Source organism: Talpa occidentalis, unplaced genomic scaffold (genome assembly GCF_014898055.3).
Source record: "Talpa occidentalis isolate TD23 unplaced genomic scaffold, MPIMG_talOcc4v2.1 talOcc4.13, whole genome shotgun sequence".
NCBI lineage: Eukaryota > Metazoa > Chordata > Mammalia > Eulipotyphla > Talpidae > Talpa > Talpa occidentalis.
The window spans coordinates 15893812-15906900 of NW_023601322.1; the positions used below are offsets into that span (position 1 = coordinate 15893812).

At 37.6% G+C, this 13089-nt stretch overlaps 1 protein-coding gene and 1 pseudogene across 2 annotated transcripts in view; both read right to left on the reverse strand.

The window, feature by feature from the left end:
• Positions 1 to 13089, reverse strand: part of DCC (DCC netrin 1 receptor) — a 1038093-nt gene that overhangs the window by 487107 nt on the left and 537897 nt on the right. The gene's annotated exons all lie outside the window — the stretch shown is intronic.
• LOC119243748 (COP9 signalosome complex subunit 5-like) lies at positions 4759 to 5745 on the reverse strand (annotated as a pseudogene).

Below are 13089 nucleotides of genomic sequence, written 5' to 3' on the forward strand. Positions count from 1 at the left end.
ATTTCAAAAATTTAGTTGCTCTGACAGACAAGAGAATGGGTAAGGAGTGAGAAACTGATTCCTTAATTCGAAATAGTGTTCTGAATTCTTCGCTATGATGGGGCAGAGAAAAGTTAGGGGAATATCTACACTGCGACCCAAGGCCTATTTAGGAAGTTAAGCACAAAAGAGGGTCGGGTGCCAAATTGGGGCCACAACTGCTCCATCCCACACCCTCCAGCAAATCCTTGGAGAAGCCTCTTTGATATCTGTGTGTCCTCTTAAGCTCGGGCCTTCTACTAAGTGATATTTTCCTTTTACCCCTGTCTGGTGCATAACAATTCATCCTTCGACAACTACACCATTTACAGAAAATGCACCTGAACACACTCTGAGTTACTGACTCTTTAACTCTGCCATTTTCACAACTTTCTACAATGATATTTGAAGCATTGCACTGCAGTTATGTTACACATTCCTGACTCCTCAGGGAGCAACTACAGAATAGTACTCTGCTTTATTAAACTTTAAAAACTTTACTCATAACATTTATTTATCTATTTATTTATTTTAGATTTTATTAATGCATACAAGAGCTGGGGTACAGGCCAGAGGTATGGGGGGTCAGAGGTGTCACCAGAGACAGAGTGGGGAGCAGAACAGAAACAGACAGATCTACTGAAATACACTGCTGCGGGGAACAACGGGTGAGACAGGAGAGGTCTGCTGTGCCATGTGAGTTGCTCCCTGGTGGCCGGGGGATCAAACTCATGCTGCAGAGGCTGAGGACAACTTCAAAGGTTGTGTCTAAACCCCTTGCACTACCAGGGAGGCCCTACTTATAACATTTATAATACCAAACTTTATCATCAAAGTCTTGTCCAATTTTCAAAACAGTATAGATAGCTAATACATGATGGAATAATTGCATACACTCTCTCAAGTTTCCAATATCTAATATTCTATTCCTCTATTCTACAAAGAGGAATTTCAAGAATTACATTCTTACTGGACAAAACAAAAGTTAAGATCTACTCAAATTCAATTATAGATGCATTAAATAATAATAAACACATAAATACACATATTGTACTACCTGGCACACAATTAACATTGTCTGCTTTTTACTGTCATAAAATATATAAAATAGTGGTTACAGTCCTACAGTCCTAAAAAATTCAGTGATTTATATTTATTTTCTATTGCTATATAAGGAATATATCTCACAAATCTACCCAATATTTTGAAATTCTCAGGAGGTAAGCACCCCAAATAGAAAAGATTGTTTCAAAAATATTTATTAAATCAGGAAAGGATAAAGAGGCAGAAAATTAGCTTGGTAAATGGAGAAGGAAGTACAGATGCATCAGAACTTAAGGAGACTTACAACTTCTAAATAAGAGAGACACAAAACAAAGAAGGAATTTTTTTTTAAAGGAAAACCATGGAATGGTATGAATTCTGTTTACTGTAAGAAGAGCACTGAAATAAAATAACCAAAATTAAGTTCAAGGCCATGTTCAGAACTTTACTTTCCATTTTCAATAGGAATCCCAAATCATGTTAGAATCCCCCACCCTTGATATCTGACCACCCTCAGTCTCTGATCAGTTCCTCATCCTCCACCATCACTCCCATTCCAGGTGATATCTGATCACTCTGGCCAGTCTTTGGCAAGATCCCAAAGACTCAGTTGAGCTAGAATCATCTATCACCCTTGAAGTTTCTACTTTATAATTTTCCATTCACCAACACACCCAATCCTGCACCTTAGCTATCAATTCCCACTTTTCTTTGTTGTATTCATAGTTGAGCCCAGTCTTCCTCCCTTGCAAGCCCCCTTGAATAAAATCTTCCTTAGCATCTTTAAAAAGTAACATTATGGCACCTGTTATCCTAATAGGAAGGGCCCCTGGAACAGCTGCACTCTTGTAGGGTATAGTCCAATAGGAAACGGAAAAGCTCCAACCTCCCTCTCTTTTCACCCTCCTATATGTCTTCTCCTGCTGCTGCCTCACAATGGGCAAAAACGCCGGGCACCAGGGGACACAGACACCTTTCTGATGCAATACCAAGAAGTCGGCCTCCTAGGACACAATGTATGGCAGAAAAAGGCAAAGAACAGTCCTAGGGTGGTAGTGAGAATAAATCAATTGCTCAAGATATTAGCCAGTTCTCCAAAGTGTTGAAATGCCTGAACAGTTCAAAAACAATGCAGAAACTATTTCTTTTGTTGTTCTCTTGAATGTTTTCAAGCATAAATATTCTTCTGCTGTTCAATTTTGGAAAGTGAATCATTCAAGTTGTGAGGATATATAAGTGATGTCTCGTTATTCATGACCATGGAGTCATACCCTACTCAAACAACTTTTTCGCTCTAGGGCAAATAGTAGCTTCATAATATCAAGGAAAAAGGTAGGTCTCCTTGTTTACTATGGGATATGATATATGGAATTTTGTTTTTGAAAGAACTCCTAGCAATCGGTCTTGGATATTTTGAAGTTCTCTAATAATGGACAGAGACACTTTTGATGAGACTGCTCTCGCTTTATGACAGGTGAGTATATCACTATTTTTACTGAATGCACTAAGAAAATATCCCTGCCTCACAGATTAAATGGTTTGTAAAAAGAAGAGGCTTACAGGTAAACTATATATTACACTGAGATCTAAACTGAAAAAGGAAATCGCTGAAGTTAATGGATTTAGGAGATAGGAAACAAGGATTTGGGAAATGAGATTTGGGTTCACCACTAAGTAGTAAATTCTTTGTAACACCCTGTACTTTCTCTGTAAATTTCTGGGTTAATTTATTTCTAGTGTTATTTTCAACATAACTTTACTTTTTAAAAATTATATCTAAGGGCCTCCCCCGTGGCGCAGCTGGTTGAGCACAGCCTCTGCAGCACAGGTACTTGATTCCTGACCAGGGAGATTCCCACATGGCATGGCAGACCTCTCCTCTCTCGCCCATAGCTCCCCTCAGCAGTGTGTTTCAGTCAGTCTGCCTGTTCTGTTCCCTGCTCTGTCTCTGGAGAATCCTCTCACCCTCCTGCACCTCAGGCCTGTACTCCAGTTCTTGTATAAAAATAAATCTTTAAAAAAATAAAAAAAAAATCTAATTTCTAAAAGTATTCTTTGACATAAACCACAAACCCTTTTGAAGAATAAGCAACACAAAAGGGAGGGAATGGGAGTTACCTTTATTTGCCCATAGATTTAAATCTGACTGTGTAATTCATGGTTACAATGCCACAAACATTGAATAGACAAGGCATATGGACATAGCATCAGCTAAAGAAAAGGACATCAAACTTTGAGACCTTGGCATTGCTTGGAACTTTGCCCTTGAGAAAAAAATGTGCAGGGTAGATTTTCTTTTGAAAGTGAAATCTTCCTTTAACACCTTTTTGGATTGCTTTTTTGTTCCTTTTTTTTTTTTTTTTAACATTTAGACTTGTTTTCTTACACCCTTTCTTTTAATCTAACCTAGATCTCCACTATCCGATCTGTTTCCCAAGAAATTTTTCCTTATAAAACTTTTCTCTGAAACGATTTTGACATCAGTGTTTAAAATATTACCTTGTGTGATAAGATGAATAATACCCTCCAAAGATAAAGACATCCCAAGGACTGATGTCATAACCTCTGGTGGAACTTAGTAAAGGTCACTAAGGATCTTGAGATAGGGAAATGATCATGAATCATCTATCCAGGTGGAACCCAGTGTAATACAAGGATATTTAAAAAGAAGGAAGGAATGGGGAGAGACCTGGTGGAGTGTGTGGAAGCAGAGGTAAGAGAGTGATAAGAAGCTACATACACTTGGCTTTGAAGATGGAGCAAGGGACCAGTTAAGGAATGTAGGTAGCCTCTAAAAGCTGCAAAAGAGGAGCAACAAATTCTCTCTTGAAACTTCAGAAATAAGGCAGCCCTTTTTTAGCCTAGTGAAATGGACTTCCCACTTTTGACCTCCAGGATGACCAAATTAACGAATAAGCCTCACTTACCTATAGTAGATCAGCTCTTGAAAAGTGCCATTTTAAGTGAAAGACATGAAACAAAAGCACATCCTCGAATACCATTCCATTCAACACAGGCCAGGATTTTTTCTTTTTTTCATCAATTTTATAACAAAATTGTTGAACAAAGTAATGCCATTTGGGGACCTGCTATACAATTATGTTGTTTTAAGCTGCTAAATTTGTAGTAATTTGTTTCCAGCAGTAATTGGAAGTCAAGTTCAATAGGATCAAATAGGATCCTCTGGAAAGACCTAAAAATCTCCATTATCTAAAGGAATAAACATGTAATTATTTACTAAATATACCAATGATTTCATAGCCTATGACAGAAAGTTGTAGAGACATTTTTGGCTAGAAAATAATATCCACAGTTCCCCAAACACTACTAAGTCAGCTATGTGTTCTATTGACTTGCAAGACAATATGCCCAATTACAACACTGAAGTATGATTCAAAAAAAAGAAAATCTGAGATTTAAAAAACAAAGCAGAACAGTCACATAGATATGCAAAACAATGCAAAAGATCATGTATTCAGAAGAAACCCTTAACTTTTCTTCTGTATTTAATGAATTCCATTATTTATTTTTATTGAAGTAACATTGGTTTATAATACTGTATATGGTTTTATTTTCATTTTAAAGGCTTTTATTACAAGAAGTTAATATTCAGGATACTTGGAACACCATATACTTTAAGACAGGTTTTGTTATCTGGTTTTAAAGTGTAACTTAGTATTTTTCTCATCCTGGCTTTCAGGCAAAATGTACTATTGAGATACGAATTTGATTAAACAGTTTATCCTTAATAACCTGAGACTTCAATACACGGGAAGCTTCTATGGCAGTTTCACAGCTGTCCCTTGTAGCTTTAGCAAGTTTGTCTTCTGATTTTGGGCCATGTGTTTCTAAATCCAAAAGGAAATTTCTGGTCCCAGTTGGGCTTCTGACTGCTATTTTTGGACAAACCAAAGAACTGAGCAATGGCATACTCAGCATTTGTAAGCAAACTAGAGGAATTCAGCACATTCACCCAGTATTTATTACATGAAAGATCAAGGAATTTGCAATAGAAAGAATATTTGAAATAAGATACTTCTAAGGCATACTACTGTTTGCAGCTTATACCAAAGTCTTCTGTTTTATTTAATGGAATAGTCTGATACTCCAAAGACCCTTCGTCAGGAGGTCTGTAGCCCATTGGGTATGTTCTAATGGCTCTAAGGTTGACTTTTAGCTGCAGATACTGTTCTCACTGGATCAATTACCACTGCTACATTTCGAGCACTTACGTCAACTCCAGAAAACCAGCAACTCTAGCTGCAATGGCTATGATACCAGCCAATTGCATTTTCAAGTTGGCCAACTTGTTTGGCATTTTCTATACATGCAGCTATGTACTCCCATGCAGCCCCTGAGTATTTATTAGGGTTTCAGTGCCCTCTACAGGTAAGGCAAAGCTGTCCATTATGATCATGGTTTAACTGTCTACCTTTCCCAGCATCGTGTCCATCACTTCCAAGTTGCTTCCTGATCTGGCATGCGTCACCATTTACAGCAGATCAATGCAGAGGTCTTGCAGTACTTACAGTAATGGTGATCCTTAGTTCAGAGATTCGCCACCAGGATTCCTTGCCATTGTTTCCTGCCATATTTATAGATTTCATTGATACTCTTGGCTTCCTGTAGGTTTTTTGCCAATCCCAAGGTTTTCTGGGCCATGCCAGTCCCGATGCCATCACAGAGGCATCAAAGAGGTCATTGCCTCTACAGCCAAGGCGCAAATTTACCTTACTCAACACTGTATTTGATTTAGGGACATAGGCTCACGCCTCTTAAGATCTCTGTTACCACACCACATCTACCACCAAGATACCCATATTTCTCCATCACTGGAACCCCTCTCCACTTTGTAACTACCTTCATTCTCTCCCTCTAGTAGTCTCAATTCTGCAGTCATATTTCTAGGTTTTGGTTTATAAAAATCAGTGGGTAGAAGCTATATTTAAATTCAACAACCTAAAACATTTTTTTTAATGTGATGTTGTCAATTATTTCTGGATTTCCCTTTTGCTTGGGGAATGAAAGAACAATCATGATGGATTAGAAGACAATCTTACTCTATTGCCAAGTCTCTTAAATTGGACTCTTTAGAAAGGGAAATATGAATTTACTGTTGGTGAAGTGGTTATTTCCTCTATGCTCTGTATCCTCTCAATATACCTTTCTAATTGCACTGTTGTATTGTAATTATTAATTTACAAGGCTGACTCTGTCTATTAGAGTCTAATGGATCAGCGGGATTTAATGTTGAGGATAATTTTTGTGTACCTTATCTCCCAATTCTTGTGCCACATAAGCACTAAATAAACATTTACAGAGGTAATCAATCCTTGGATTAAGATTATAACTTACTCAATAGTGCTCAGGGAATTTGTAGAGAAAAAAAAACCTACAGATAATCAGAAATAGCTGTCAATATTGAACACAATGCACTGAATAATATGAGCAATAATTACTACAAAATTTATCACTGTATGTAAAATATTTATTATTGTGATATATTGCAAAACTACTTTTAAGCCTATCATTCATTTACTTCAAACATCAGTAAATCAATAAATTCTTGATTTGAACTACTCCTTAGAGTTAACAGAAATACAATTTGACTTGTCTTATAAGAGTAACTGTGTTACGGGAATATAAGGTGGAAACAAAAAAGGCACGTCTGGAAGTTCAGTTTGTCAATAGTTAGCTAAGAGGATGAAATAACATTACAAGCTGGATACTCCTTGACCTTCTATGAATGTTTACCAATAGTGGCTGAAACAGGATAGCATTTAAATTGAATATGTCATCTTGATTTTAGGGTTACTGGATAATGAACTGTGATGAGAAATGGTGAGTTTTGTATTTCTTTTTTAAGATGATTGAAACATAAGTTTCTCACATGGATAAAATAAAAAGAAAGTATGCCAATTAGAAAAGAGGATCTAGGGCCTCCCTGCTGGAGGAAGGGGTTAAGCACAGCACTGGGAAGCTATCCACAGCCTCTGCAGCACGAGTTCAATCCCTGGCTGGCCAGGGTGCTACCCATATGGCACAGCAGACCTCTCCTGATTCACCTGCTGCTCCCCTCAGCAGTGTATTTCAGTCAATCTGCCTGTTCTGTTCCCCACTCTGTCTCTGGTGAATCCTCTCACCCCCCACCACCTCTGGCCTGTACCCCAGTTCTTGTCTGCATAAATAAATAAATGTTAAAAAAAAAAGAAAAGAGGATCTAGGAGGCCTAACACCACAGTAAAATTGTAGCAGTTAAAAGATATAAGTTACAAACCTGAAGTTGCAAGCCGTGGAACTCTAAATATATTTCTGCTGACAATATAAAGTGTGATGACTTATATAATTTATTAGAAATGTTAATTTATTTTACTTACAGGCAAACACATCAGGTATATTCTCTTAATAAAAGTCTTCCCTCCTTAACCTATCATACTCTAACACAGTGGGGGATCTGTTTCATACCAAAAACTAGAAACATTCAAAGATCTATGCATATGGGGCCCAGGGAACTTTTGAGGACATGGTGAATGGGGATGGGGTTGAGGAAGAAAATGGAAGAAGAGGGTTAGACAAACACAACTACTGTTTAACAGTATGAACTGTCTGAAATTTCTATAGAGCATTCAATCATCAAATTCCCTTGGGTACACTCCTTTGAGTGACTGATACCCTCTTACTACTACTAAAGTTTACATATATACCCTGTACCTGATTAATGTCCTTGATAGCAGAGGCAATGCCTTTTCACTTTGTTGTTATGTTTTGGTAATTTTTTAGTGTCCAGCATAAAGTCAGTAGAGGTGAAGTGGGTCACAAGAATCTGTATACAGTATATAAAAATCAAATTTCAAAGTAGGTTTTTAGATGCAGCCAGAATTGATAATCATTGTCTGAGTCTCCAGCCAACCTATATAAATCTCTCTCTCTTTTTATACATACACACACACACACACACACACAACACACGTGCACGCGCGCGCGCGCGCACACACACACACACACACACACACACACACCCCTCTTAGGTATTAGAGAAGAAATAATGATAATACAGCATGGTGACCAAGTAGGGGTGGTGACAAGAAGACAGTCAGAAATTGAGAGAAAATATATAAAAAAAGATAAATGTTCTAAAAGAATGTTAATCAAAATACATAAAATGTTCCTGAGATTCAACAAGAAGAAAATGAACAACTTATTTAAAAAAATGGGCAAAGCAAGAGAGACCTCATCAAAGAAGATGCACAGGTGGTGACAAACATGAACAAATGTTCCACATCATATATCACTAGGAAATGGCAAATGAGAGTAACAAGATACTCCCACAGGCCTATGCAAGTGGCCCAAGTTCCAAACACTATATGGAGCAAAAGGAACTCTCCTTCATTGCTGATGGGAATGCAAAAAGTTGTAGCCACTTTGGAAGACAGTTTGACAATTTCTTCTAAAATTAAACATATTGTTACCCTGTGATCCAGCAATTGAATTCCTTGGTATTTAACAAAGGGAACTGAAAACATGTCCACAAAAGAACCTGCACCTCCCAATTGGAGCAGCCAAGATGTCCTTCAGTAGGTGAATGGATAAAAAATAAATAAAAAAAATAAAAGTGATATTACATAAAGACTATGAAATATTCTTCAGCACTTTAAAGCAATGGGCTATCAAGCCAAGAAAGACATGGGAGAATTTTGAATACATATTGCTAAGTGAAAGAAGCCAATGTGAAAAGTTTACAAGCTGTATGAGTCATATATGACATTCTGGAAAAGGACCATCTATGGAAACATTAAAAATATTAATGGTTTCAGGGTTTAGGGAGGAGGAGAGATGAACGGAGAAACATGTAGGGATTTTAGCACAGTGAAACTACTCTAGATGATAATATAATGGTAGATACAAGTCATACATTTATCAAAACCCATAGGATGTACAACACCAGGAACAAATCTTCATGTAAACTGGTGTGTTGATGGTTGATGTAGGTTCATCAATTGGAATGCATGTACCCCTTGGGTAGGAGATGTTTAGTCGGTGAGTTTGTAATTGTGCAATGTGGCTTCCTATGGGCTGGCTACTAGCTGGCCACTCATGGGCAACTGTGACCTATTTACAATCTACAAATCACAGCAGAGCATTCCTTGACTACCTATGGAGTATAGCCCATTATACAAGGCAGGCCTGGGTTGCCTAAGCCACTGTTGACCTGATTACATGACTATCTCCATGGTGGTCTGGGGATAACTCTGCCTGTGACAATATCAGCACATATACTTTTTTTTTTTAAAAGATTTATTTATTTATACAAGCACTGGAGTACAGGCCAGAGGCGCAGAAGGATGAGAGAATCCACCAGAGACAGAGCGGGGAGCAGAACAGACAGACCTGAGGAAAACACTGCTGAGGGGAGCAGTGGGTGAGACAGGAGAGGTGAGGTCTGCCATGCCATGTGGGACTCTACCTGTCGGCCGGGCCGGGAATCGATCCCGTGCTGCAGAGGCTGCGGACAGCTTCACAGCGCTGTGCTCAACCCGCTGCGCCACTGGGGAGGCCCCAGCCTGTATGCTTTCAATAAATGTCACAAGAACTTCTGCTCAAGTAGCAGAGTCTTGCCTGGCAAACCTGCCCCACAAGTTTCCCCCACAAAGTGGCAACAAAGTTCCTGTTGCAACAGTGCAGGGTTGGTGGTGAATGAGAACCCTCCATGCTATCTGCTCAACTTTTCTATGGATTTAAAACTTCTCTAAAACAAAGTCTATTCATCAAAAAAGAAGTAGTTAAAATATGCAGGTTTGACTTCAGGTGTTCTTCAATTATGACTTAATAAGAGCAATTGAAATTAAAATATTTTCAGCTCTTTTATACAATTAGTAAACAGATTACAATAGACTTGTTGGAGACGGGGTGGGGGGGATCAAACTGTATTTGTTCCATTTGAATTTTGCATTTTTTTTTTTTTTTAAATTACGAGCTTCAAACATTGCTTCTTGAGTGATCAAATGCATAATTTTTGGCAATAGTCCCTTGGAGAGAATCTGCCTTGTAGATTGCAAATCTATGGAGAAACATCAGACCTTTCTCAAATATGTCCCTACCCTTCTCTGAGATTGCTCCCCAGACCCATCTGCAAAATAAGCATTGCAGATGCAAGCTTTAAATATTTGAAAAAGGTTCCCCAAAAGACTACTGACAGAATAAAATAGAACAGATTAAATTAAATGACATGTGTGGGAAATAGAGAAGTGACAAATTGTACAAAACTGATAATAGTTATGACAATTACAACCGATATGGTTGTCTTATCTCCAAAAGATAGTCAAAAAAATGACTAGCAACATGATCTTTTCCCAGCATATCAGAAATTGTTACATTTTAAATGACCATTTTTGGGTATATTTTATAGCAAACTTTATACCACAGGGTATAAGAGGTTTCCATGGCATTTGAATGTGACTTTTTTTTTTTTTTAATTGCAAACCATGTTAAATTCTGCAAACAAGGGTGACAGGAACACAATGAAATGAGTGATTCCCATTTTACAGAAAAAGAAGTTGAACACAGACACATATGAGATGGAGTTGATGTGAAAGCTGACATAAGATTTCAAGGACTACTTTATCCCATGATGTTGCTCAGGGCTTATAATAACATTTTTGCTGTTAAGCACAATCCTCTCTGTTAAGCCTATCAGAGTATCTCAAGATTGTGGCTACCACCATCACTGTGTTTTAGCTTTATTATGGCAACCCTTGTAAAAGCTTCTGATTGCTTTAGTGAACCCAGTCTCGGGGTGGGAGGGTGAAGCGACAGCTCAGTTTCTCTGAAAAACAACATTTATTTAGTGATCATTGTGGAGTCATGCAGACACTGTTATGCAGTCTGCTGCACCTTCATCTCTTTCATAGTGTTTGAGCCCTTTAGATCTATCAGTTCAAATTTCTGCTCCTAACACACTGAAATGTTTGGTTAAGCTGACAAATTTGTGTGGTAAATATAACTGCCTGGCAGGAAGCTTTCTGTCTGCTTTAGTCAATGCTTTGAAATAAATCCAGGCGGAACCATTTGTTCGGGCAGCTTTGAAAGTCAGTGATATGAATGGATAAGCTGCATGTCCCATCTTTATTGCTGTATTTGAATGGCTCCGTGGGCACAGGCAGACCACTGCTCTGGAAGGTCCAAAGGACTCCACTGGCAAATGGAACTGGCAGATACAGGTTGAACTCAGCAGGAATCACTTAATACACTATGTGTGAGAATGTGGGCCAGGTCAGAGAGGCAGGAGCCCTGAGGAAGCTGTGCATTGGTGTCCTACTTCATGAACTGTTCAGACAGCACTGGAGGCCACTGGAAGGGAAAATGCTTTGGTTCCTGTCATTAGGTTGTTATCTAAGTGCTGAGAATGAATGCCCACGATGCCCACGATGATTTTCAAATAACTTCATTTAACTCACCCACCACTTTCATTTAAAATTCAACATGTACATGATAAGCATGTCTTCTCTGAAAAGGAAAGAGGTGTGCTGCTGAGGATATTGAGCCAGAAATCTGTCTTGGACCCCTAAACAGATAAAAACACCATAGAGGAAAATGGTGTGGGAACCCAGGAGAGATAGAAAGTATGGTATTTTAAATAAAGGATAAATTACTTCTGGTTGAGTACATGTCATTGTTAATACATAAATGGGTACACTGGTTCATTTTATGAGAATGAAACTCAACAAAGGTTAAAGCTAAACTGAATAAAAGAATATTTGTAGTAAGTGGGATGATTTTCATAATATGAACACAGTCACTTAAATTTGTGTGGCTTTTTAACTTCCTTGTCATTTTTATATATCTGATTTTATGTTATCACAATAGACCTGGAGAAGAAATATAAGTGATTGAATTGCTTACACCTGACAAATGAGTTTCCTGAGATACCTAATGCCAATCTTAAGGTTATGGTAGTAAAAACATTTTGAACTATGGTCTTCTCTAGATATATCCTGGGTTTTGGTGACTCATGTATTCTCTAGTGAAGAATGTAAAAAAAAAAAAACGTGAGATGTATTTAAAGGTGTTTGTTTATAGCCCATGGGGATAGAAGAATAGTAAAAGTGAATTTAGATTCCATTTTTGATATTGTTGAACCATTTTATTTTTTAGTGATTATACACAAATGAAAAACATAAAATAAGTAATGGCCTCCTCATTATTTAAGATGTAGAGAAAGAGAAGGGTATATCTTATCTAGAATATGAAAATATATGAACAAGTATGACAAGTTAGGGAGAAAGGGGTAAAATACCTTGATCATAATATAATGATCTGATCTTCAAGGGTTGATGACTATAAGTGCAGGATTAAATAAACTTATCCAAATAATACTCATCTATACTGACAATTTGGGCCTATATGCTTATCTTCATGGAAAGTTCTACCCCTATCACCTAACTATTTGGGTATACCAAACAATCCACTGCAAACTTCAATATATGGCATCTTCCCTTTATTATAGGAATAAGCAGAGGTGCCTATTTGCCTCATTGTTAGTAATAATAACAAGGAGTGGAATAGTATTTGGTAATTTGATAGTATTAGACATCTTTGATGAAACAAAGAATATAATTAAGTTATAACTACAGAGCTGGAAAATAAGATTTCATGTTAATTAAAATGTTCAGAATTCTTAGAGCTATCTTCAACTTGAAATGATACTTTTTCCATTAGGAGTCTATATACTGCCTTGCAAGTATAAAATAATTTTCAAATGATTTGTGAAATATGCCCTACAGAGACAGCTTTCTTTGATAGAAAGTCCTGTACTAGATCTCTGAAAATAAAGTTTCTCATCTATGTGCCAAGCCTGCCTACTGTGAATGAAGACAAACTATTTAATCCTCCAAGTCCATGCATGTTCAACTGCAGCAATAGTAAATAGTGCCTTCCAGTTGCTGGCTAGGCAGGCAGGAACAACAAATGAGGTAATTCTTTGACTAAAATATGGAATTTTAGGGGAAATGGCTGGTTATCCATTTCAAG